The 27252-nt window shown below is 45.1% G+C and overlaps 1 long non-coding RNA gene across 3 annotated transcripts in view; it reads right to left on the minus strand.

Annotated features, from left to right (window-relative positions):
- Positions 1 to 27252, minus strand: part of LOC144825071 (uncharacterized) — a 349012-nt gene that overhangs the window by 237620 nt on the left and 84140 nt on the right. For 2 of the 3 annotated variants that reach the window (XR_013609257.1, XR_013609255.1), the window contains one exon: positions 18952 to 19095. The exons of the other annotated variant lie outside the window; for it this stretch is intronic. This is a non-coding gene — a long non-coding RNA (uncharacterized LOC144825071). Of the gene's footprint in view, positions 1 to 18951; positions 19096 to 27252 lie in introns of those variants that run through there. 3 annotated transcript variants of the gene reach the window in all.

Below are 27252 nucleotides of genomic sequence, written 5' to 3' on the forward strand. Positions count from 1 at the left end.
TAGGTGGCGGCCTAGGGGTGGAGGACCGTTGTGCAAATAGCCCGGGGGCGACACCACGTGCAAAGGCCCGTCCCCGCGGACAGCTGCAGCAGGGCGAGCCTTAGCGTTTCACTCCCCGGTCAGCTGCACCATGACTGCCATTGGCGTTCCACTCGGTTGGATGGCCGGGGACCCGCTCCGGTGGCCGGGGTGAAGAGCGGCTGTTGCTGCGGAACGCTCAAAATGGTGGCCGACTCCGCGGATTTGGGCCTGGTCCACTAGAACGACTCTGGTCTACCCTGGAACTCGAATGGACTGTGGCAGAGCGTCCAAAATCCACAAAAAACACCACTGCCAACTCTTCAATAACTTCCATCACCCAGCACCGCATTTCCAAAGGAACAGCATAGCAAGCTTTCGTGGCCTTTAGAGTTTTCGGAAGCAGTTTCCCAAGACCATCACTGCAGCCATTGCAATCCAACAGAGGAACTTTTCCCAAGATCGGCATATTAACAGGGCTGCTGGTGTAATCGGGGCTCTTGCAGCCATTCAACATAATTGAAGCTTTCACAATGACAAATCGCCCACTGAACTTCGTGCCATGACATTTACTTTCTGCTGGGTCTTCGCCGAACTGAAGACTACAAATGCAAAGCATTTAATTCTGCTTGCCTGCTCGGACATGAGCCCCACTCTTGAAGACGTCCTCTCAGTTTTAAAGGTTCTACGAGAGTCGTTGGCCCTCGACTCCCGCGGGCTTCCGATGGGGGCAACCGCCACTGTTGCTCGACTATCCCCCATGGATATACCGCTGCCAAGGGTGTCCGCCGCCTTATCCACATCTGGTGCCGTGAGGGAGGCTGATTCAGTGCATCGACGGAGGGATACGCCTGCTGTCCCGCTCTCCGGAAGTGGCCACAACATTGTCACAGGATGGTAGTGCTCTCATGCTGACGCCAGTTTTTGTCCGAATTACTAAGAGACACTGTAGACTGCCAACTTGATCAGCTCCGGTGGGACCTCAGCATGACCCGGTAGGGAAGATTTTGCCTCCCTCGCCTTTGAATCATGGTTCATGCTGCCTGTTCTTTCTGTTGGCGCTAACAAACTTTTTGAACTGCCGAAAGGGATTCTGGTCCTGCCGCTACTTATTGGAGACATTGAACTATACACTGGACCTGCCTGGCCTTGACCAAAATGGCGCCAGTATGGGAGCGACTTGCAACTCCTTATGACGTTCTAGTTACTTAGCCTTGACGTTATGGGGGATGTATGCGGTCTTTGTGCACATGGCGTGCGGGGAAGGGTACTGACTGGGCATACGGACAACCCTATTGATGTCGATTTTTCATTATTGATTATTGTATTATTAAAGCTTCGAAGTAATGTTACCCATGATACTCGCCCATGGTGTGCGTATGGACGATTTTATTGTAACTGATCCTGTTATACTTTCAATTATAAAATCAACCTTCACTGATCCTGCAACCGTTTGTCACGTTTAGTTTTTTCAATTAAATGGCTCGCTTGTTACATACTCCTATACCCCTGGCTTTTGACCCTTTCCTACGCACGGTCTGTACTACCGCCCTCGAGCGATCTATGTAATGAACAGACTACCATTGCCGAGACGCAAGGGAATGCATCTCAGAGAGATAAGTCAAGTACGTGGTAGAAAAAAAACATTTTCGTGTTTATGCACGCTGATGTGCTTTGAACGCTGTCCCCCCCCCCCCCCCCCCCCCCTCATCATTTAGATTACCACCGCCCATTGCACAAAAGCGTACCGGGCGCTCCCCACGCAAAAAAAACGATTTTATTTATTTTTGTATTTTTTTTTTTGCCCCGCGGGGCCCTTTTAAAGCCTCCACATCAAACCTAGAGGGTGAGGGAGGATCTACTATGCCCCCTTATGGTCATTTCCCCCTTTGTTTTGGCCTCCTCTTGTCTCTCGATCCTACCGAGAGACAAGATGGCGGCCGCTCCGGACTGTTTAGAATGTTGACAGACACCGGAGAGCCAATCAGCTTCGCTTCGCGAAGTTCCGTTACGCGTCAAGTACGCGAACCGGAGCGCTACCCGGAGCGCTGTTACAGATATATATATTTTTTGAACGTTAATTTATCAAAATCCACTGGAGCACATATATTGAGACCTAGCAAAGGCACATCGGGCTACCAGTCCCTACAATTTTGCCAAGTTTCGTGCAAATCCATTCAGCCGTTCGGGATAAAAGTGAGGCCAACCGCCCTATGGAAAAATGAATGGGAAAAACGCGTTTTGGGACCCCCCTTTTTTCTCGGCCCCCCTTGACGAAACCCCCCCAAATTTTCAGGGGCTGCTCAGAAACAAAATGTTCCATTTTCCTGAAAATTTCAGCCAATTCCGTCCACAAACGCCAAAGTTATTAGACATAGAATTTTCAAAAATCCCATAGAGAAAAAATTCTAACTATATATACCTACTGGCGACTGCCAGTAGGTATATATAGTTATATATATATATATATATATATATATTTTTTTTTTCACGAAAAGAAGACCAGCACTCCTGCACTTTGGAATAAAGGTTTTATTTAGACACTGTGCAAGCCTACGCGTTTCGAACCAGATGGTTCCTTTTCACGGCAGTGTTAACAGTTGTCCTACTTCACTTCCAATTATATAGCTTGTAATGCTAATCCTGGTGCATTATGGGACATGCAGTTTGGCATTCTTTATGCATTGTTATTTACACTTTTTACATTTTTTGCATTATTTGCGTTATTATGCGTTTGGATTGTGGGCTAAGTGCCCTTCATTCAACCTTTTGGCACGAGGACAGAGTGTCTTGGCAGTGTGGTGGACTGCACATATGATTGAATTGTCCTTCTTGTTGAAGCCATGAGGTCATCCATCCGGCTGTGCAGTCATGTCCTGTTTACTCGGGCTGAGTGCCCTTCACACTGCCATATCTTCAGACACTTTCATGTGCATATGCATTAATTTGAGAAAGCAGGAGATTCTTTCCAGTGGTTATTTACCAATGGCTAGTGAGTTTGTTAGTTTTTGAGATATCCTTTTTGGCAATTTACAAAGAACAGCATTTTTTCTTTTTTCATTTTACATTTTTCAAAGGTGGAAATAAAGTTCCTCATTTTCGTTCAATCCCATCGGCTGTCTCGTTTTGAAGCGCATTATTAATCTTGATTCCAATCTTCTTAGGTTTTGCTTCCTGTTGCCACCACGTTCATGTTGTTTTACTGTGGTCAAACCGAAGAAATGAGTATCTTTCCACGTTTTGTTTGTATGGGTCGTTAGATGTTTGGCCATGGCATACGTGGAATCTTTGTTCTGAATTGCGCGAATGTGCTCCAACATTCTTTTCTTTAGGGTGCACGTGGTACTGCCGATGTATTGTTTTCCACAGTAACATTGTAGCATGTACACCACAAAACTTGTTTCGCATGTAATGTGTTCTCTTATGGTAAAAGTCTTGCCTTTAGGATCATTGATTGTTTTCATGTTTTTTCCTATCTTACATGCTTTGCAGGTACTGCATCTGGTGAAGCCTTTCTTTTTCTCGGTGAGCCAGTCGATCTGTTTCCTCTCTTCATAATGGCTGTGCACCAAATGGTTGGCTAGGTTTGGAGGTCTTCTGTAGGTTATTGAAGGTCTATCTCCAATGTTTTTACCTATATCAGGGTCTTTCTGTATTAGATGCCAGTACTTGTTTAGTATTTTGCGGATTTTGTAACATTCCTTGCTGTAATTGACGATCATTCTTGGGGGCTCGGCCTTAGTTAGTTCTTTGCCCAGGGTGGTACTTGATGGTTTGGGTAACAGTGTTTCTGCTCTGGTTTTTGTCCTGGCTTTAATTTCTCCCTGGTGAATGTCTCGGTGTTTATAACCGCGTTGTTCGAATCTCTTCTTGGTGTCTTTGAAGTTTTTCTCCATTTCTTTTTCTTCTGAACAATTTCTCCGCATTCTTAGTAATTCACCATATGGAATGCTTTTCTTTAGGGTTTCAGGGTGGAAACTTTGTCCGTGCAGGATACTATTTGTGGCTGTCTTCTTCCTGAAGGTTGTAGTATGTATTTGGTTGTCTTGAACATATACTTTCGTATCCAGGAATTCCACTTCCTTGCTGCTTATATTATAGGTGAATTTTAAGCCGACCTCGTTGTTGTTCAGTTCATCAAAGAAGATCAAGAATTCAGATTTCGTTCCTTTCCATAGCAGAAAGAGATCGTCAATGTAGCGTAGCCATAACGCTACATTGCCCATGTGGTGGTCGTTTTCTTCTCTCCAAGCTATGCTCCTCTCCCACCACCCCATCATGAGGTTCGCATAGCTTGGAGAGAAGGAAACTCCCATTGCGGTACCGCACTTTTGCCTGTATACTTTCCTATTAAAAAGGAAAACATTGTTATATAGACACGTTCTGATCATGTCTATAAGCATCTTGGAATGTTCTCTTTCTGTGATTGGTTGTTGCATCACAAAGTATTGTACTGCTTTGATACCTGTTTCGTGTTCTATCGATGTGTACAATGAAATGACATCGATGGTCACGAGCATGTACGTAGGTTGCCATTGGGTGTCCTGTAAGATACGCAGAAAGTCCCCGGTGTCCTTGATGTAGGAACTGAGAGTTGGTACTATCGGGGCAAGGAAATGATCAACGTATTCTGATATGTGTTCATATAGACTGCCACAACTTGAAATGATCGGTCTTCCTGGCGGCTTATTGAGGGTTTTGTGGACCTTGGGAAGAAAATATATGGTTGGTGTGATGGGATGTTCCACCATTAGAAATCTTCTTTCCTCCTCTGTTATTAGTCCCATCCGTTTCCAATTCTGTAATTTTGTTGCCAATTCTGTTTTAAGTTTCAACGTTGGGTCATTGGTTATGCAAGTGTAGTTTTTGTTTTCACCTAGTTGTCGCATAGCCTCTTCCACATAATCCTCTCTTTGCATGATCACGATGTTACCACCCTTGTCGGCTGGTTTGATCTCAATGGAATTGTTGTCTTTAAGAGTTTTCAATGCCACACGTTCTGCTTTAGATAAATTTTCTTTCTTGTTGTTTTCGGTTTGTGTCATTTCCTCTAGATCTGCCAACACAAGGTCATAGAAGGTGTCAATTTTGTTCCCAGGATTTAAGATGGGGCAGAATTTTGATTTATTCTTGAATTGTGTGGATCTTCTTTTGTTGGTTGCCATTTCCATTTCTGTTAGTATCTGTGTATCTGTCACTGAGGATGCCTGTGTTTGATGCGCTAGTTCATACGCTGTGCGTAGGCACGGAATTTCATTAATTGTGAATTCTTTAGGTATGTCAGTGGAATCTGGACTGGGTGTTTCTTGTATGTGTGGAAGGCCTGGTTGCTTGGACATTTTTGTAAAGTATTTTTGAAGTTTGAGTTTCCTCACATATTTATACAGGTCAATTTTGGTGTCCACAATGTCCTGATGCACTTCCGGGCAGAAGGACAGGCCTTTGTTGAGAAGTCTGCGTTCGTCGTTTGAGGGTGTGTATCTCGAGAGATTGATTATCAGGTCTGGTTGTTTTTGATCAAGTGAGTTTGCAATAGTCACTTCTTGGGGGGTATGCGATTGCGCAGGTTGTATCCACTTTTTTTCGTTGCGCTTTCCTCTCCTGGTTTTACGTTTCGTCCTCTTGGCTGGTAAGTACCCCTTGTCATGGGTTTTGTTGCTGGGTTTCTGTTTCTGTATCTTCCCCTCGGTGCTAGTTGTTCCTGGTATACCAGGGTCAGTTCCTCTAAAAAAGAGAGCCTGCTGAGGTTTCTATTTGTGCGTTGCTCCCCCTCACTGACTTCTGATTCTGGTTCGCTGGATGAGGGTGTGCCAGTGGGAGCACCTGGTTGTTTCCACTGTTGTTTGAAAGTGTCATATTTCTTGGCAAAGGTTAAAATTGTGCCAAATTCGTAGTCGTCTTCATCTCTACGGAATTTTCTTTGTTTCCGTAGTTGCACTTCCTCCTCATGTTTATCTAGGTTTTTTCCATATCCACACGTAATTTCTTAATGCTTGCACTGTCTTCTTTTAGGGCAGCTACAGATACTAACAGAAATGGAAATGGCAACCAACAAAAGAAGATCCACACAATTCAAGAATAAATCAAAATTCTGCCCCATCTTAAATCCTGGGAACAAAATTGACACCTTCTATGACCTTGTGTTGGCAGATCTAGAGGAAATGACACAAACCGAAAACAACAAGAAAGAAAATTTATCTAAAGCAGAACGTGTGGCATTGAAAACTCTTAAAGACAACAATTCCATTGAGATCAAACCAGCCGACAAGGGTGGTAACATCGTGATCATGCAAAGAGAGGATTATGTGGAAGAGGCTATGCGACAACTAGGTGAAAACAAAAACTACACTTGCATAACCAATGACCCAACGTTGAAACTTAAAACAGAATTGGCAACAAAATTACAGAATTGGAAACGGATGGGACTAATAACAGAGGAGGAAAGAAGATTTCTAATGGTGGAACATCCCATCACACCAACCATATATTTTCTTCCCAAGGTCCACAAAACCCTCAATAAGCCGCCAGGAAGACCGATCATTTCAAGTTGTGGCAGTCTATATGAAAACATATCAGAATACGTTGATCATTTCCTTGCCCCGATAGTACCAACTCTCAGTTCCTACATCAAGGACACCGGGGACTTTCTGCGTATCTTACAGGACACCCAATGGCAACCTACGTACATGCTCGTGACCATCGATGTCATTTCATTGTACACATCGATAGAACACGAAACAGGTATCAAAGCAGTACAATACTTTGTGATGCAACAACCAATCACAGAAAGAGAACATTCCAAGATGCTTATAGACATGATCAGAACGTGTCTATATAACAATGTTTTCCTTTTTAATAGGAAAGTATACAGGCAAAAGTGCGGTACCGCAATGGGAGTTTCCTTCTCTCCAAGCTATGCGAACCTCATGATGGGGTGGTGGGAGAGGAGCATAGCTTGGAGAGAAGAAAACGACCACCACATGGGCAATGTAGCGTTATGGCTACGCTACATTGACGATCTCTTTCTGCTATGGAAAGGAACGAAATCTGAATTCTTGATCTTCTTTGATGAACTGAACAACAACGAGGTCGGCTTAAAATTCACCTATAATATAAGCAGCAAGGAAGTGGAATTCCTGGATACGAGAGTATATGTTCAAGACAACCAAATACATACTACAACCTTCAGGAAGAAGACAGCCACAAATAGTATCCTGCACGGACAAAGTTTCCACCCTGAAACCCTAAAGAAAAGCATTCCATATGGTGAATTACTAAGAATGCGGAGAAATTGTTCAGAAGAAAAAGAAATGGAGAAAAACTTCAAAGACACCAAAAAGAGATTCGAACAACGCGGTTATAAACACCGAGACATTCACCAGGGAGAAATTAAAGCCAGGACAAAAACCAGAGCAGAAACACTGTTACCCAAACCATCAAGTACCACCCTGGGCAAAGAACTAACTAAGGCCGAGCCCCCAAGAATGATCGTCACTTACAGCAAGGAATGTTACAAAATCCGCAAAATACTAAACAAGTACTGGCATCTAATACAGAAAGACCCTGATATAGGTAAAAACATTGGAGATAGACCTTCAATAACCTACAGAAGACCTCCAAACCTAGCCAACCATTTGGTGCACAGCCATTATGAAGAGAGGAAACAGATCGACTGGCTCACCGAGAAAAAGAAAGGCTTCACCAGATGCAGTACCTGCAAAGCATGTAAGATAGGAAAAAACATGAAAACAATCAATGATCCTAAAGGCAAGACTTTTACCATAAGAGAACACATTACATGCGAAACAAGTTTTGTGGTGTACATGCTACAATGTTACTGTGGAAAACAATACATCGGCAGTACCACGTGCACCCTAAAGAAAAGAATGTTGGAGCACATTCGCGCAATTCAGAACAAAGATTCCACGTATGCCATGGCCAAACATCTAACGACCCATACAAACAAAACGTGGAAAGATACTCATTTCTTCGGTTTGACCACAGTAAAACAACATGAACGTGGTGGCAACAGGAAGCAAAACCTAAGAAGATTGGAATCAAGATTAATAATGCGCTTCAAAACGAGACAGCCGATGGGATTGAACGAAAATGAGGAACTTTATTTCCACCTTTGAAAAATGTAAAATGAAAAAAGAAAAAATGCTGTTCTTTGTAAATTGCCAAAAAGGATATCTCAAAAACTAACAAACTCACTAGCCATTGGTAAATAACCACTGGAAAGAATCTCCTGCTTTCTCAAATTAATGCATATGCACATGAAAGTGTCTGAAGATATGGCAGTGTGAAGGGCACTCAGCCCGAGTAAACAGGACATGACTGCACAGCCGGATGGATGACCTCATGGCTTCAAGAAGAAGGACAATTCAATCATATGTGCAGTCCACCACACTGCCAAGACACTCTGTCCTCGTGCCAAAAGGTTGAATGAAGGGCACTTAGCCCACAATCCAAACGCATAATAACGCAAATAATGCAAAAAATGTAAAAAGTGTAAATAACAATGCATAAAGAATGCCAAACTGCATGTCCCATAATGCACCAGGATTAGCATTACAAGCTATATAATTGGAAGTGAAGTAGGACAACTGTTAACACTGCCGTGAAAAGGAACCATCTGGTTCGAAACGCGTAGGCTTGCACAGTGTCTAAATAAAACCTTTATTCCAAAGTGCAGGAGTGCTGGTCTTCTTTTCGTGAAAAATTATTCACGGGATCCGGTCCTGGTCCCGAACCTAGCACCAACTTGCCAAGCTGTTCCCTCTGCGACAGGATCGCTCGTGAAAATATATATATATATATAGGTATATATAGTTATATATATATAGAGAACCCCCGCCTCAACTTGGGCTCGGACTGCGCTGACACGAACTCTTGCAGTTTCTCTACGCCAATGTTAATTGGAAGTTTTAGAGCCTGCTGTGAAGTCTGGAGGAATGGTGACAGGAGTGCGGTCACGGTACCGCACGCAGGGCGGTGTGCACAGTCATGCAGCCCCTGTTGTATGCATCGCCAGATTTCTACAGCGGAGGCGGAAAGAGGGGACCAGAGGAAGAACTTTGTTTGTGTTCTGCGAAGCAGGAGCAATTCCTTTCACCCTGCTATCCACACCCCCGCAAATCCACCACGGGTGTTGATTTTTCCCCCGAGCGATACCTCCAAGAATCCGAACACTGGGGATTCTGGGACCAGTAGTTTCCCAAGACTGACGGGAAACTCACACAGGTGTGCGAACATTAACCAGGGGGCGGAGCAAGCCTATTAACTGCCAGGCTGAGAGGGGTGGGATTGACTAGCAGAGTGCTGTTGGAACTCGTGGGAAGCTTCGGGCGCTGATGACGGCTAACATCCAAGCCAGAAATGCTGCATTCGCCACAACATGCAAAATAAAGAGCTTCCACTTACCCCGGGGTTCCTGCTTTTTCTTGTGAGGAAGAAGGTTCTTGCCATAATTTACGCGTCGGTCGGTGACGCCTTACAGAGAACCCCCGCCTCAACTTGGGCTCGGACTGCACTGACACGAACTCTTGCAGTTTCTCTACGCCAATGTTAATTGGAAGTTTTAGAGCCCGCTGTGAAGTCTGGAGGAATGGTGACAGGAGTGCGGTCACGGTACCGCACGCAGAGCGGTGTGCACAGTCATGCAGCCCCTGTTGTATGCATCGCCGGATTTCTACAGCGGAGGCGGAAAGAGGGGACCAGAGGAAGGACTTTGTTTGTGTTCTGCGAAGCAGGAGCAATTCCTTTCACCCTGCTATCCACACCCCCGCAAATCCACCACGGGTGTTGATTTTTCCCCCGAGCGATACCTCCAAGAATCCGAACACTGGGGATTCTGGGACCAGTAGTTTCCCAAGACTGAAGGGAAACTCACACAGGTGTGCGAACATTAACCAGGGGGCGGAGCAAGCCTATTAACTGCCAGGCTGAGAGGGGTGGGATTGACTAGCAGAGTGCTGTTGGAACTCGTGGGAAGCTTCGGGCGCTGATGACGGCTAACATCCAAGCCAGAAATGCTGCATTCGCCACAACATGCAAAATAAAGAGCTTCCACTTACCCCGGGGTTCCTGCTTTTTCTTGTGAGGAAGAAGGTTCTTGCCATAATTTAAGCGTCGGTCGGTGACGCCTTACAGAGAACCCCCGCCTCAACTTGGGCTCGGACTGCGCTGACACGAACTCTTGCAGTTTCTCTACGCCAATGTTAATTGGAAGTTTTAGAGCCCGCTGTGAAGTCTGGAGGAATGGTGACAGGAGTGCGGTCACGGTACCGCACGCAGGGCGGTGTGCACAGTCATGCAGCCCCTGTTGTATGCATCGCCGGATTTCTACAGCGGAGGCGGAAAGAGGGGACCAGAGGAAGAACTTTGTTTGTGTTCTGCGAAGCAGGAGCAATTCCTTTCACCCTGCTATCCACACCCCCGCAAATTCACCACGGGTGTTGATTTTTCCCCCGAGCGATACCTCCAAGAATCCGAACACTGGGGATTCTGGGACCAGTAGTTTCCCAAGACTGAAGGGAAACTCACACAGGTGTGCGAACATTAACCAGGGGGCGGAGCAAGCCTATTAACTGCCAGGCTGAGATGGGTGGGATTGACTAGCAGAGTGCTGTTGGAACTCGTGGGAAGCTTCGGGCGCTGATGACGGCTAACATCCAAGCCAGAAATGCTGCATTCGCCACAACATGCAAAATAAAGAGCTTCCACTTACCCCGGGGTTCCTGCTTTTTCTTGTGAGAAAGAAGGTTCTTGCCATAATTTATGCGTCGGTCGGTGACGCCTTACAGAGAACCCCCGCCTCAACTTGGGCTCGGACTGCGCTGACACGAACTCTTGCAGTTTCTCTACGCCAATGTTAATTGGAAGTTTTAGAGCCCGCTGTGAAGTCTGGAGGAATGGTGACAGGAGTGCGGTCACGGTACCGCACGCAGGGCGGTGTGCACAGTCATGCAGCCCCTGTTGTATGCATCGCCGGATTTCTACAGCGGAGGCGGAAAGAGGGGACCAGAGGAAGAACTTTGTTTGTGTTCTGCGAAGCAGGAGCAATTCCTTTAACCCTGCTATCCACACCCCCGCAAATCCACCACGGGTGTTGATTTTTCCCCCGAGCGATACCTCCAAGAATCCGAACACTGGGGATTCTGGGACCAGTAGTTTCCCAAGACTGAAGGGAAACTCACACAGGTGTGCGAACATTAACCAGGGGGCGGAGCAAGCCTATTAACTGCCAGGCTGAGAGGGGTGGGATTGACTAGCAGAGTGCGGTTGGAACTCGTGGGAAGCTTCGGGCGCTGATGACGGCTAACATCCAAGCCAGAAATGCTGCATTCGCCACAACATGCAAAATAAAGAGCTTCCACTTACCCCGGGGTTCCTGCTTTTTCTTGTGAGGAAGAAGGTTCTTGCCATATATATATATATATTTATATATATATATATTCACTTAAAAAACCATAGGTTTCAGGCCTTATATAGTTAGGAATTAGCATTTAAAAAACCATTGACATTGCTCCTATATAGTTAGTTGTACTAACTATATTTCGCGCACCCGCAATCCACTGCTGATGATGTCACATATTACATCATTCATGACATGGTCAGTGACATCACTGATGACATCACTGATGACATCTCAAATGACATCATTGATGACATCACTGATGACATCTCATTTGACATCACTGATGACATCACTGATGACATCATCCATTGACTGTGTGTTTCTGTAAAGTTTAAATATGTTTTACATATTGAAGAATGAGTGGATGTATAAGTGTCTGGATGAAGGATTTAGTTGGTGCGTGACTAACTGTATGAGTGAGTGATTAAATATGTCTTACTAAATGCATGGGTTAGTGACTAAACTGTCTTAATGTGTGCATCTGTATGTCGGTTGTTGTGTAAGCTGCTGCATGTGTTGATCAGTAGCTATATGAGTGGCGCTATGGGTTATTGATTGGTTGCCCAAGTATTTGAATGGGAGACTGAGTGTGTGTGTGGGTGGCTGGGAGGTGTGTGACTCTGTGCATAGATGTGTGAGCAGTTAATTCACCAGGTGTATGAGTTCAAGAATGCATGTAGAAACAGCTATATGGGCGGTTGACTGTGTGCATGGGTGTGTTGGTGAGTGAATGGATATCTCAGTACTACATGTCCAAGTAAGTACATATGCAAAACACCGTGAATGTGAGAGTTGGCATATATAAATGACTATACATGAGAGCCAGTGAATGTGCGAGTGGCTGAATGGATCATTGTGTACTTGTATCAGTGATTGTATAGGAGAGTAAGTATGTGTTAGTATATGTTTGAATAAGTAAGGTGTTGTGTGTATAACTGTATAGTTGAGGAAATGGAAGTGTGATTGATTCTTTGCATGACTGACTAGGTGTGTGAGTAACTCCATGGATGAGTGGCAGTGTGTGAGTGTCTGTATAGGTGTATGAGTGCATATGATAGTGTTGTATTGATGAGTGACTGTATGTATGAGTGATTCTATGGGTGAATGAGTGAATGTGTGTGTAGACCTAGGAATCAGTGAGTGCGTATGTAGTAACTGGTATTGGTGTGTCAATGGTTTCAAGAATGGTAGTCTGTATTTAACACTGGGTGTATCAAAGGTTATATTAGAGTGTGAGGAGGTGCATCGTATTATCACATTAATGATATCATCAGTGATGTGAACAGTGATGTCAAATGAGATGTCATCAGTGATGTCATCAGTGATGTCATTTGAGATGTCATCAGTGATGTCACGGACCATGTCATGAATGATGTAATATGTGACATCATCAGCAGTGGATTGCGGGTGCGCGAAATATAGTTAGTACAACTAACTATATAGGAGCAATTTCAATGGTTTTTTAAGTGAATTTGCAAGGTTTTTAAAATGCTAATTCCTAACTATATAAGGCCTGAAACCTATGGTTTTTTAAGTGAATTTGCAAGGTTTTTTAAATGCTAATTCCTAACTATATCAGGCGTGAAACCTATATTTTTTTTCAATAAATTTCGAAGGTTTTGTAAATGCTAATTCTATTAGCGGATAACGTTTATATATTTTATTATCCTTCTGGGACTCAGGAGAAGTGAGGCACAAGAGAGCACAAAACAAGAGTGGAAAATGCGAAAAGGGGGCAGGGTAGAGACCCCCTGACCCCCTAGCCCTAATCAGGGGGTCCCAGAAGGACCACCAAGTGCAAGATTTATTTTTTTTAAATCGTGGGGTACGCGCACGGTACGCATACCGTACGCGTACGGTGCGCGTACCCCGGGATTTTTTCAAAATATTTATTTTTGCCCTTGGGGGTCCTTTTGCACTGACCCCTACTTTACAATTTTCTCACGACTACACACCAGCTGTATCAACCAATCCCAGCGCGGCTCAAAAGACGTCATTGCAGCACCCGTGACTGACCCCCTCCTTTGCAAGGTAATGCAACAAATCAATTTCTTTTAAATGCACTTGTTATTAATTAACAACATAGAAACATTCGCTACTGTGCCTGATTGGCTAAAATCAAAAGGATAGACAATTTCTCTCACAGAGAGTAAGACCCTTCCATTTATCCTTCACGCACTACGAGTAAAACTTCTTCCATTTACTCTTCACACAAGCAAAAAGAACCTACTACTCCTTCAGACTTACCCTTTCTAGGTGATATAAGACCAAAGTTTCACCAGCGAATTTCTTTGCTATCAATCACACTCACTTTTATACAAGAAAATAATCCCTAACCAATGCTTCAAGTTCTACCTAACTTTACGCACTTACTTCGTCAGGCCAGTAACCTCACTGCAGTGTGGCTTCCATTTACCACCCGCTATTAAATATCCCGGGGGACTTCCAGACAACATGAAACAATACAAACGGGTTTTGGTTAATACATAATATATTACAAAATCAATACACAACTAACTACCTATCTTAACTAAACCCTAACCATCAGTCTGCTACCAAAGAAATACTGTTGGGGCGTGGGAATCCCAGCTCAGTTTACCATACTCACCTGGGCCCATAAACATTCACACATTGAACCAGTAATCCAGCTTAACGTCCTGCCTATCAGAATTGTATTCACTTTTAGGGCTTATACCTGTACACCATGACTTACCAAATCCTTGTCACCTGTACTCTAAGTCCTAAGGATCAAGGGAGTTAGTATAATAGGTAGATTATAATATTTACCTTCATGAAATAACCAAAGACTTGGGTAAATTTAAACACTTTATCTATGCAATATTTTGTGAGTCGACAGCCACAATAATGTACCTAAAGACTTTTCGAGTAAGAAAATAATTATTAAAGCAATAATTCTGCAAGACTTTAAGGTCATATTTTTAAACATTGGTACCTGGGAAGGGTGAGAAAGGGAAACGGTACAAGGACATACTACACAGATTATATTTACCTAGAATGGTGCGAGGACCAACCCTGGCCACAGGCTAGGACAAGAAAAAGTCTCCCGACTAATCAGGTGCCAACAGGACAGGACAGGTGCAGGTCAGGACAGGTATCCTCAGCTAAGTGCAACACCAGCGTCACACCCCTCTCTGCGGCAAACCCTCGGATCCCGACTCGATCAATCGATTCCTCTCCTTCAGTAAAACTTCTGATTCTTCTGTCAGAGTGCTCGACCAGCCCTCTGCTTGCGATTCTCCTTCAGCATATGTTGGGTCAGTGACGGGTCTGTGACAAGTCGGACTATCTAACTGACTAAGCCTTCCTTAGTTCTACTATTTTTCCAGGGCAATGTACCACCCCCTAGTGTTGCAAATTCCTGTATTCCCTTCATTTGATTGGTCAGAAAGGCGAGGAGAGGTTATCCCAACATACCAGTATGAAATTATTTTCATTCAATAAAGTTGATAAATGTTCCCTCCCATAATTTACATTCCCATACACTTTTATTCCCTCCAGCAATATTTGTTTCAAAATCATATACAATGTATTTGAACAGTCTATATTTCTTCCTTTTGTGGGGTCAGGCGGTCAGTTTCACAGGAACATCATGGGTAAGACGGATTTTGGCTGCTATTCAATGACATGGACTCCAAGGCTCATTGTGCTTGATTGCGCATCCCCAAGGATTTTCGAAATGTAGTTTGTAGCACCATTCCGGCGCAAATATGGGCTCTACAGCTTGCATGTGCATACTCATCACATGGAGTAAGTATGAGTTGATGTTCTTCTAGGTAACATTACATACAGGAAAGCTGGGACAGACTATTGGGTATGTCTTGGAGAACATGAAGTTGTCTGATTTTCAGAAGGTGCTCTATGTTATTGTGTTTCAGCTATGTCTATGTGCCAAGCTTGTGAAGGTATCCTGCAGCCCTGATGAATGGGTGGTAGCTAGCCACACTCTGTCTATGTTTCAACTGCCTGGCACTGAGTAAATCTATGCTGCTATGTGTGTGGCCTTGTGAATAATTCCATAACAGTGAATCTTTGCTGAGGAACAATACATGTGCTTGCTACACAGCACTCATTTCCATCACTCATTTCACATATCTGATTGGCCATACATTGTACCTGCTTGCATGTTGCATGACATAATGTTAAATCATTAACATAGATGGACCATGTGTACCATTCCATGTGTTTATAACAGCATACATCGAAATCTGTCTTCATATGCACATGGGTACATGGTACTGAGATATATTTAGCCCGAACCAGACCCAGATATTGGGTATCAGAGACAAGTTGAATTGATCAAGGGCTGCAGGGACCTGGAAATCGCAACGTCAGGGATAGGAAGCTACCAACAGGGCATGAAGCAGCTGTCAAATAGAGTTCCAGGACCAATTGCAGGACCCTTGACAGCCAACCAGCAGCGGTACCACAGTCAGTTCCCTCTACCTTACAGCAGCCAACAAAATATACAGTTGCAGAAGGGCCAGCAAGATTATGCTCTGAAGTTGACAGGACTTCAATTGCAGGTAGCAGCTGTCATGCCAATGGTCAGGACTTTGAAGCAGACCAAGGACCACCTTGAATTTAAATTTAGCCCCCCACAACTTTTGTGCCATCCCCAGTTCTTCTGAATTGCATTTGTTGTATAAACGTTTGCATAGGTTAGGATATTTGTTAACATAGTGGTAGGTTAGGCTAGTTTTAGTGTTTTAAAGATTTGACTATTTTATGTTTTTAGGTGGTGATATGGGTGGGTAGGTTATTAAGTGGGGAGGTTGATGTTTGTTATGTGTTTAAAAAAGACAAAACATTTTTTAAAACTACAGAAAAAAAATATATATTTTTTAAGTTTTAATGTTTAGGTAGTTTGTTTATACCTGTAGTTGATGTTAGTCTAATGTGCAAATGTGTTATTAAGGGTGAAAGTTGATGTTTACCCTGTCTGTTATGGTATATATGTAGATTAGAAAAGTTAAGGTTGAGTAGGTTAGGTTAGTTTTAAGTTAGGATTGTGTAGGTAGGTTAGATTAGGCATAGTTTTTGTTAGATTTGGGGGTCTCTAGTTGGCACAGGTAGGTGCTTGTGACAAATAGGGACCCTTGCCTCTAGTCAGAGAAAGGGGGTACACTCCTAATATAACCCCTGCTCACACTCTTGGTAGCTTGGCACGAGCAGACAGGTTTATTTCAGAGGCAGTGTGTAAAGCATTTGTGAACACATACAGTAATCCAGTGACAGCACTACAGATGGACACCACACAGCTGTATATTAAAAATAAGTATTCTTTATATAGACTTATCACAAGACCACAAACGACAAAAATCCACAAAACTCTTCTTAAAATGGTAGAATTCGCTCAGTTCTCTTTAGATCTTAAAATGCGACATTTTGAGTCAATGTACCTTAAGATGCGACACGCAGGGCTCAAAAAGTGTTGCAAAGATGGTGATGCTTTGATTCCTTCCAGAGTTTCCGGTGCGATGCGGCGAGCAACGCCGCGATGCGATGCGATGTAATTTTGGTGCAAAAAAATAAAGACGTTGTTTTCTTCTTGATGCAGCACGCTTCTCTGATGTTGCGACTGAACATTGATTCGATGCGTCAGCTGCAGCGGCGACACCCTTGTTCTGTGATGCAACGACAGCGGCTTTGGCGGTGACACTGTTCTCCGACGATGCAATAAGCTTCCACTCGAGGTGACAGCTGCAGCGGAGACACCCTTGTTCCGTGATGCGACGACAGCGGCTCCGACGGTGGCACGCTTCTCCGTGGATGCGAGGCGCTTCTGTGGTGCAATGCGACAGCTATAGTGGTGACACCCTGATGCGACGATAGTGGCTGCGATGCCACGCGCTTCTTCTTCATTGCGAGACGCTTCCCGTAATGCGGTGCAGTGCGACAGCTACAACGGCCACATCCTCGATGTGACGACAGCGGCTGCAATGGCGACGCGATTCTTTTTCTTTGCGAGACGCTTCCAGCTCCTTGTGACACGCAGTCCGTCAGAAGGCCCAAGACAGCAGCAGGCACTTCCAAAGAACTCTTGGGAAGCTGGTGGTTGAAGTCTGTTGTCCCTGAGACTTCAGCAGGAGGCAAGCTCTTCTCTCATGCCCTTCGAGATCCTTCACAAGTTGAATAAAGTGCACACAAAGCCCTTTCTCCTTTCTTTGGCAATCAGGAAACCAGGCCAATTCCCCAAGCAGCACTTCAGCTTAGGGATAGTCTCTCCGCAGTTTCTTCAGGTTCCTCTCCTCAGCAAAGGTTTCTTCTTGTTGTCCAAAAGTGATCTAACTCTCTGAGGTATGGGTCCCCTCTTTTATACTACTTTTCTCTTTGTTCTCTGAAGGCAGAGAGACCTTTGCCTAGTCCAAACCAGTTCTGGTCAGCCATGGAGCACTCTGTTGACATGACTCCTTCTCTCCTTTCGCAGGGCAGAGACATCAGACACACCACAGGAAGTGGAGCCTGCATTGTGGAGGGAAGGCACAGCCCTATCCAGGTCCCAGGTGCAACTCCTCCCTCCCATCCAGACGCAGATCTCTCTATTCCCCACTGGGCTAACTCAACTTGTCTCCTGGAATCCCCCAGTCCCTGTCACTCAAACTCCAGACACAGAATACACAACCTAGCAGAGGCAGGCTTGGATAGTTAGACAAGAAAATACCTACTTTCTAAAAGTGGTATTTTCAAACACAGGATGTTAAAATCAACTTCACTAAAAGATGCATTTTATCATTCTGAGTTCATGCATTCTAAACTTAAAGTTCTACCATGTTCCCTGAGTCACTTAGGATTATAAGATGTAATAACCTAATTGCCCATTCTGGCCTATGGAGAACAGGTAGCCTTGCAATAGTGAAAAACGAAAATGGCTGTAATTCACTATTAGGACATACCACACACACCAGGGCATGTCCTACCTTATATTTACAATGCACCCTGCCCTTGGGTCTACCATAGATGTGTCTGATGTGAAGAAAAGGTAAGGTTTAGGGACTGGCAAGTAGGTGCACTTGCCCAGTCAGCATGGCAGTATCAGACTGCACACAGGCTCTGCAATGGCAGGCCTTAGACACACTTTTACAGGCTGCTTCTGTGGGTGGCACAACCCTTGCTCAGCCTACTAACAGCATTTGGATTACCTGCCCTGGGCACTCCTGGTGCACGGTACGAGGGTCTGACAGGTAAACCAAACCAGCCAATCATGGAATCACTAATCCATACATCAATTTACAATAGGGAGCACTTGCACTGTGGCACTGGGCAGCAGGGGCACTGTGCCCAAAGCATCTAACACCCGCAAAAACACATGAGGCAACAGCAAAAATGGAAGGGAGATCCACGCCAAGGCGCCAGGTCTAACAGTTTTGTTATGTATAGTTAGTGTAGGTCAGATGTAAGATTAGTAGTGTGTTAAATAAAATCTGTGTTACACTTTCACAACTGCTTACTTATTTCCTGCTTGCCAGTTGTGACATCTTCCTATGTTGGGTTAAGCACTTGCTGTAGGAGTTCCTGCCAGTGTTTCTATACGTCTGTTACTCAGTGGGGCACCAAAGGTGTCAATCATTTCAAGTTGGCAATGGAGTCACTTTAGGGATCTTCAAACATGATTGGTCACTGTGATTGGCACTCTTGTTCTGAATGGACACAAAGTACAAAATACGGTATTATCCTAATAAAGCAGTGTGTGTGTGTACATAATGCTATATGCTTTGTATGGATATTAGAGTCACATCATTGGGACTAATCTAGGATATATTTGGTAATACACTGATGACAGTCATACTTTTACTAGCACCATTTTCTAGAAGCATCACAGTTGTTTGCAGGATAGTATGCATGTTAATATAACCCTCTTCGGTGAATCCAACATTCAGTCTTACCCATGACTGATTCACAATTCGTGCACTTCGTGCATGTGACCTAGTGTAACGACTTGCTAGTTTAGTGGCACGTAGGGATCACATAAACAATTTAGCATGCACTGAGCATATTAACCAGTGGCTCGTAGAAACATTATTATCCTTTGGATGTTAGGTAGTATCTTAGGAGTCAGCACATCGACCATGGTCTATTTACTCAATGTCCATGGAGGATACTTGTCATGTGACATGTTGAGGAGATGAGCGTTCCAGTGAGGAGGAGGATCATATTGCCATTAGGAAAGCAAGTCTAAATATATGGTCCACACATGGATCGGATCAACAAGTGGGCAAGTAAATGGAGGACAGGACCTGTTGAGGTACGCTGGCATGGCCATAAACCCAGGTCATTGGAGAAACTGGCCATGTGGCAAAGAGATATGCTATTAGGCATATTTTCTTTGCAAAGAGCTGCAGTCCTCATCTTCCTTCTCCTCTGATGTGTGTGGTGCCTACCATGAGGGTGGTGTTGAAGGTCCTGGAGCCAATGGAGGTATACACACATCCGGGGCTGATGATGTGGATCCCCTGTTCCCAGCAGCATTTCCTGCACCAACAAATAAGGCAGCAAAGCACTGAAAAATACTTGCTGGTTTGCTAGCACATCAATATCACAGTGGTTGGCACCCATTGCTGTTATCCTTCTTCCACTCCACATGGACTCCAGGATGTTGTATATTGCCCCCAGATGATTTGCAACCTCGCTGGTGCCACTTTGGCAGGGCATTTGCTTATGCCCCTGCCTCATGACACAAGTGATGTCATCCAGGGACGGTTCCCAGCCATGAAGCACAGGGTTGGTTTCTCTCACAGCCTCTGAGGTGTCCTCATTGGGACTGAAGCACATACGGACTCCCTCTAGGGTGCCCGCTGTGGTTTCCATCACAGTCCACACCTCATCTACCCACTTCTACTGGACTCCTACCACACAATGTTGAAGACTATTTGAGGGTCCCTCAGGGTCCTGGGCTGGGGTGAGATGGCAGGTAATGTTTGGTGGGAGAGAGGAAGATCAACTGGAGACCTCACAATACTGTTGGTGTTTGAATGTAGGCCAAGGGTGTCTTGGTCAAGGATTGGCAGTCTGTCATCCTCAGCCGGATCCCCTTCCAGGACAGGTGTTCAGGAGTTGGTGGTTCATCCTCTAGATTTAAAAAGATTCATGGTGATCCATCTACTTTGTTCTCATGAGTTAAAAGGTAGACATTCAGGGCCTGATTTACATTGTTTTGGCATAGGGCAGCACTTCAAAGCTTCCTGCTGTGCTGTCCTATGTCAAAAGAAAATGGCATGAATGTCCTATATTTATGAGATATGGTGCATTCCTGTCCTTTTTCACAGCACTGGGGCACAATTTTCTGCCATGTAGCAATGCAGACACCCTTGTACAATGGTGCAAGGGTGCCTGTGTTGTAAGGATGAATTATTTTGTGCAGGAAGGGGCACCATCCTGCTCAAAAAACATCATTGAAGGCAATTTCCTCTTTCTGTTTGTGCTGTAGAATTCAGCACACATAGGAAGAGGAGAGAAAATGAGAGAAATAATCTATTTATCCAAGTTGCGCCTCACCTACACCTCTCCTGGAGAGGCATAGGATATTAATGCATTCCCACGTTTTCAGCCTGTTGTAAATGTCATGGGTGTTACATGGGAACACCTACCATAAGGCCTGCCTTCCCATCATAGTGTGAGGCAATGCAAAGACTTGCACTGTGTTGCCGCCCTCCATATCTACAAGGCCACGAAGAGCCACACAGGTTGGCTTTAAGTGACCTTGTAGATATGGGTAAGCCCAATGTGTGGCCTCAACGTCATTAAAAGTGAAGTACTTGTGGCGCACTGGGCTTGGAAGCATGCCCCCATGTATTTGGACATATTGACAGAACTACTATGCACATTTGTGAGAAAGTGCCCTCTTTCTGCATGGTTGCCCCACTTTTTGCTGAACTGCTGATGTGCTTTGACTGAGTGTGCCCTGGGATCCTGCTAATCAGGTACCCAGGGCCTATGTTCTTTTCCTAAAACCACATTGAAACCCAAACCCAATTGACATCTCTCGCCGTAGGTCAGCCCCTGGTAAATGGTACCACAGGTACCCAGGGCACTGTGACTAGGGAAGACCTCTAAGGGCTACAGCACTTATGGTGCCACCCTTAGAGGCGATGTACCTTTACACACACACACACTCTGCCTTAGCATTCTGCGTGTCTTGGTGCAGAACAAAGTGAAGAGTCGATATGGCACACATCCCTGTGTGCCATGTCACCAGCCCACTGCCCTGGCATAGATCAGTCACCTCTCTAGCTGGGTGCCCTATACCAGTGGTGAGGTCACAAGTGCATGAGCCCTGTACCCTACATTGTCTAAGTCCATTCTTAGACATTGTAAGTGCAGTGCTGACATTAAGAGTATATGGTGCTGGGAGTTTGTCAGTATGAACTTCACAACACCATAAAGGCTGCAGAAAACTGAGATATTTGGTATCAAACTTCACGGCACATTAAATCCACACTTATGACACTGGGATTTAATGACAAATGCACACAGAGGGCATCTTAGAGCTGCCCCCTGAAAAACGTCCTAGCACTAGTGTCAAGGCTGAGAGGCTGCTTTCAGCTGCCACCACCAGACATGTTTCTGGACCCCTGGGTTGAGAGCCTACTGCTCTCAGGGGCCTGAAACAATGCACATGCTGGGGCGGGGTGTCATGCCTCCTCCACCAGAATGGGCAGGGTCCATGAAGGGGAAGCTACAAAGGCTCGCCTCCTTCGTGAGCTTCCCAGGCCATTTGCTGCTTTCAGCAACTGGTCGCCACTGGTTCTGACCGCCACTTTGGGCGGAAGAGCCAGGGAGAAAAACATGTGAGGAAGAGAGGTGTGCCTACCTCAGCCAACTCCACCCCTCAGGTGGGGGAGGCGAGGTGAAGCACAACTCTCAGTCCCTGCCATCTTGCAGATGGTGGGACCCAACCAACCAGGGTGAGGCATATTCCCCCCTTCCACTGGAGGGTGGTATAATAGGGGTAGTACCCACCTGAGGGAAGGGACCCTTAGTCCCAACTTTTTACCTAACTGAAACACCCCTAAGGCTAGTATTTAGGAGTACCCCTGTACTTTGCTTCCTCAGACAAGAAACCAGAAGAAAAGAAGAAGGACATAACAGCTGTGCCAAAGCTAACTAGAGGAGTACGCACACTGACTTATTCCCAGCCCTACCAGCCAGCCCCCACCTTGAACCTGCTCCAGCGAAATCTCGGTGTGTCCTTCAGCTAGCAACCTTGAGAAACCCAGATGACCTGCCTGCCTTCCATTTCAAAGACTCTGTCTGTCATGAACACCAGGTTTCTTCATCAACAGACTCCAGCTCCGCTAGGATCCGCAGGTCTGCACCACGCTGCACCCCATGCCCACGGCCTGAGTTTGAGTGTCCCAACATCACGAGGAGGCCTGCCTCAAGCCTCCAGCCGACGCCTGCAGCCTCAAACCGGAAGATCCCCCCCAACCGCGACCACGAGCTGGTAAGAAGATCCGACCGTAAAAGGCACCCCTGCACCCGACGTCCCACGGTCTTGGGTGGCTCAACTGATGGTGCCTAACCAACTCCCAGCATCCCAACTTACCTCTCCAGAAGACCTTCGTCCTTGACCCTGCACTGTGCTTGCAAACTGGAGACTCCCCATTGAAAGCTACAGGGAGCCCGACGCCAAAACAGCACTCTGCACCTCATTGCCCCAGTGCCGCTGAGGGTGCACCTTTTGTGTTGGCTTGAACCCCCATTTGCCCTGAGCTTAATTGCAGGAGCTTTGCTCCCACAACCCAGTGGGCTGCTCACCAGCAGCCACCAACCGGAGGCCCCCTATCCCCCTGTGGATAACATTGGGCCTCAGCACTCTGCACCCGGCGGCACTAATGACGCTGAGGATGTAACAAGAGTGCACCCTTGGCCCTCGGGCACCCCAGAATACTAACTCCCACAACAAAGTACTTACCTGTTAACCGATAACACTATGAACGTTTTCTAAGTGTGGAGTAGGAAAATCTATGAAAACCTTCAAAACTGTAACTAAGTAACAAAACGTTTTTACTTACCTGTTTACCAGTGCAGTATCCAGGTATACTGCACTGTGTAAGAAAAGTAATCTGTAAAGTAATCTACTTGACAGTCTACCAAAAATTCTATACAAATTATACGTACTGTATACTGAAAAGCATTGCATTATCAGAAACTACTATAATCAAAACAAAGTGCACATACAATTGTAAATCAAACTATTTACAAACTGCATTACTACTGTAAAGTATTTCTTGCTCTCCTGTGCCAGGCTTCCTTGGTTCTAGAAAATAAAATAACTAAAAGAGTATTTTTATACAAAACCAATTGGCCTGAAGTTTAGTCTTTGAGTGTGTGAAATCATTTGCTGAGTGCTGTTTACTTTTACCTCAGCCTACCTTTGGGGATCCTCTGGACTTTGGTTTCCCGAGTGTTGGATACTCATGTGAGTTCATTACACACACAGTTGACTCCATATTAGTGGACAGGGAGCACAATGTAGCACAATGTAGCAACTCTGAGGAGATGGGCCCAGTCAAACTATGTAGATTGATACAACTGACACTTGCCCAATTTCATCATGGCAAGAGTAGTTTATCTTCAGAGTATCATACATTGTTTGGCTCAGGCCCCTTCACAATGTCTCCTCTGGCAAATCTTAATTTGGACCAGAGACACAACTTACTGCCACACACTGATGGAACCCAGATCCTATATTGACTCTTATTTGCCTACAACACCTACAATTTGCATGAGCATATCCAATAGACTGACATGCCAGCCTGTTTTTGCAGTCTCTGAGTTAACCTGAAACCACCTGTTAGTAGTTCTGGAATTGGTAACAAGTACCTTACAAGGTTTTTCACACAACTGGGCCCATCCACCTCAGCCTCCTACCATCCCGGACATAAGGGCTTTGTGGTGGCAAATTAGTACTTCCTGTCCCTTGACTGATCCCTGTTCCACATCCTCCAACGTTGACGTAAGTGGGATGGCGAGACTCTTTGGCTCCATACTATCTCCTGCCACGTGTAAGATGTAATGCCCCAATGGGCTCCTCTCTGTCAACCTTTCTTTTTTAACACTGTCAGACACAGCAGTGCATGTGTATTTGTTAGGCTACCTTGATGTGCCTTCTCACCTCCTTCCTACGCAATGTATCTCCATCCACACACACTGGCAGTTGTACGTGCTAAGCCAGCGCCTACAATGCACTGCACTACCAGAGGCTTACCAGGGCCACACACCATCTTCAGTTTCAACACACATGGTCCTCTGGTGTGCATCACTTGCATTCACCCCTACACCCAGGTGCTTATTTACAAGCCCAGTGCAGACCCATCTCTCGGTGGCCATGCTAAGCCACATGAATGTAGAGTAAGGCACTGCAGCAGTTTGCATTACTTTGCCTTAATCCATACCTATGAGGCCATTCAAAGCCAGGGAGGGTGGCTTGGCTTTGCCTCATGGGTATGACAGAGTGGCCTGCACCACCGGAGTGTCATTAAAAGTGAGGGTCCAGCAGCCAGACCTCTTGTAATTGAAGCCCCATATTTTTGTTGGTATTGTGGGACTTGTAGTTCTGGTGGCTCATGTTGTGCATTCAACTACAAGTGCCAGTTTACAGGGGTGACCATGGACTGGTGCTGCACTTCACACATGGAAGGGACAAACATGAAGGAGCTGGAGTGAGCTGTGCACCACATAACTTTGCAATGTGACTTACATTTATGTGATGCTTAACAGTACATGACCCACATACCTTCTCCTTGACCTGCCCATGGCACAGTGGATCACTGGTACTTAGCTAGCCCACAATGCCCCTTATTGCAACCTACCCTGTAGTCTCTCGTTTTTCTTCATGGGCTGCACTGTCTTGTCCTGGGACTCCTGACACCAACTCCTCTGGATGACAGCAGATACCAGCTCCTCCAAGACATCCAGCATCTCCTGTTGCTCCGAACTTCCCCCTCCAGTCTGCATTGCTATCTTCAGGCATTTCCCAGTGTCTCCTTTGTCCTGTGCTTTATGTCATGCCAGCGCTTTTTAAAGTCATGACTACACGCTTCGCGTGACCCACGCTGTTGACCTCGGCCAATATGGAGTGCCAAGTGATGTCTTTCTTACCTAATGAAAATTTTGAGATGACAAATAGCAGATTTTGGTGGTCTGTCACCTCAATGATCAAGATCTCATTCTCCTCCTCACTGAAGGTGCAATTCCTTGTCCTCTTCCCCTGGGAGTCTGTCTGGTCATCCTGGCTGATGCTGGGGTTTGTTGGGGTTGTTGTTCTTGCAGCTGTTCTCTTCTCCCCACTCCATGGCTGCCTTCCGTGGAGTGTGTCATTTAAAAAATAAATTGCATCGTTTTCATACTTTTCAAACCTTAAACGCATTGGAAAGTGATGCTAAGGTGGTTTGGGTTGTGTTATGTGACGCAAATCTGCATTACGCCACTTTTCCGACCGATACGTCCGTTTTTGGTGTACCATAACGCCTGCACAAGCATAATTTATTTTATCACATAGCCCAAATCTTACACGATGGTGGCCCATACCGTAAATATGGCACATCCATGGTGTTTAAAAATGATGTAGCAATTTGTAACTCATTTTAACCTATCGCTGAGGCAGCACAGCTATGCGTCACTTCTTGTAGATGAGGCCTTGAGATCCTTAGCAAAGGATTTGGGGCTTCATTTACAAGAGGCCTGTGCCACCGGAGCGTCACTTTTTTTGACACTCCTTTGGCGCAGGCCTCTCAATTATATCTAAGAGATGATGCAAAGCCACCCTGCATGGTAACATTGTAATGGGGCACCCTTTGTGCTGAAGTAGGGATGAGGTTCATGGGGATAGAATTGGCCTCACTCACTTTACACATGCACAAGCCTCTTGCACCAATCTGGCTCCAACCCCTTGTCCCAATCTGAGACCCTTGCCCACATGATTGCAGTTGAATATCTTCCCTTTTCAACCAAGGCACTGAGTAAGAGGAACCTTGCTTTATCCTCTGATTACATGGCACAGAGAGGGACCTATTAGAGCAGACATTTTGTATCTGCTAGGCTATTGGTTCTTTCATGAGGGAGCAATAGAAATGACAAGAGGACTTCTTCTTGAGGTCAGACTTTAGTAGTGGTCAACGTGTTTCAGCATTAAATGAAAAATTTTCAATGCATTCGTCAGGACCAGATATTAATTGACTACTGCTTTCATGAATAAAAATAGAAAAATATCCCCTGCGACGTTCAGGTTGTTTAACCACATACTATCACCGCATCATGTTGGTAATACAGCACCCACAGGAACGACATGAAAAACAATAGATGACACTATTATATCATAACTATGGAAAGGTGTCTCTATCAATTCTTAACATCCTTTCTATATCTTCTTCATAGGGATATATTAAATGTAACCACTCACCCATTAGTTGTGGCTGTAGCGCCTCACCCCACCTGGCTGCAGCTCAGGTTAGGAGGAGCACCGCTCTAAATCAAAAAGATCAAAAAGAGGAGGGGTATTTGACAATCATGGCTACTCACTTATCAGATGTACATAGTAAGGCGAGTATAATCGTGCTCCTTCTCTATGTACATATTACGCCATCAATTTGCGTTACAATCATTCTTCTGGTTAAAGGCAAACCAATTCTGAAACTGTATATGTATTTCTTTATTTTAAAATAAAATCACTTCCTTTGCTATTACGTAGAGTCTTTGTGTATTTCATGACATCAATATACTCCTAAGGCCACATTATCTTAATGGTTCTATTGTCCATGATACTTATCAAAATCACAAGGGATTGTCTTCAACTA

Source organism: Lissotriton helveticus, chromosome 3_1 (genome assembly GCF_964261635.1).
Source record: "Lissotriton helveticus chromosome 3_1, aLisHel1.1, whole genome shotgun sequence".
Taxonomy (NCBI): Eukaryota; Metazoa; Chordata; class Amphibia; order Caudata; family Salamandridae; genus Lissotriton; species Lissotriton helveticus.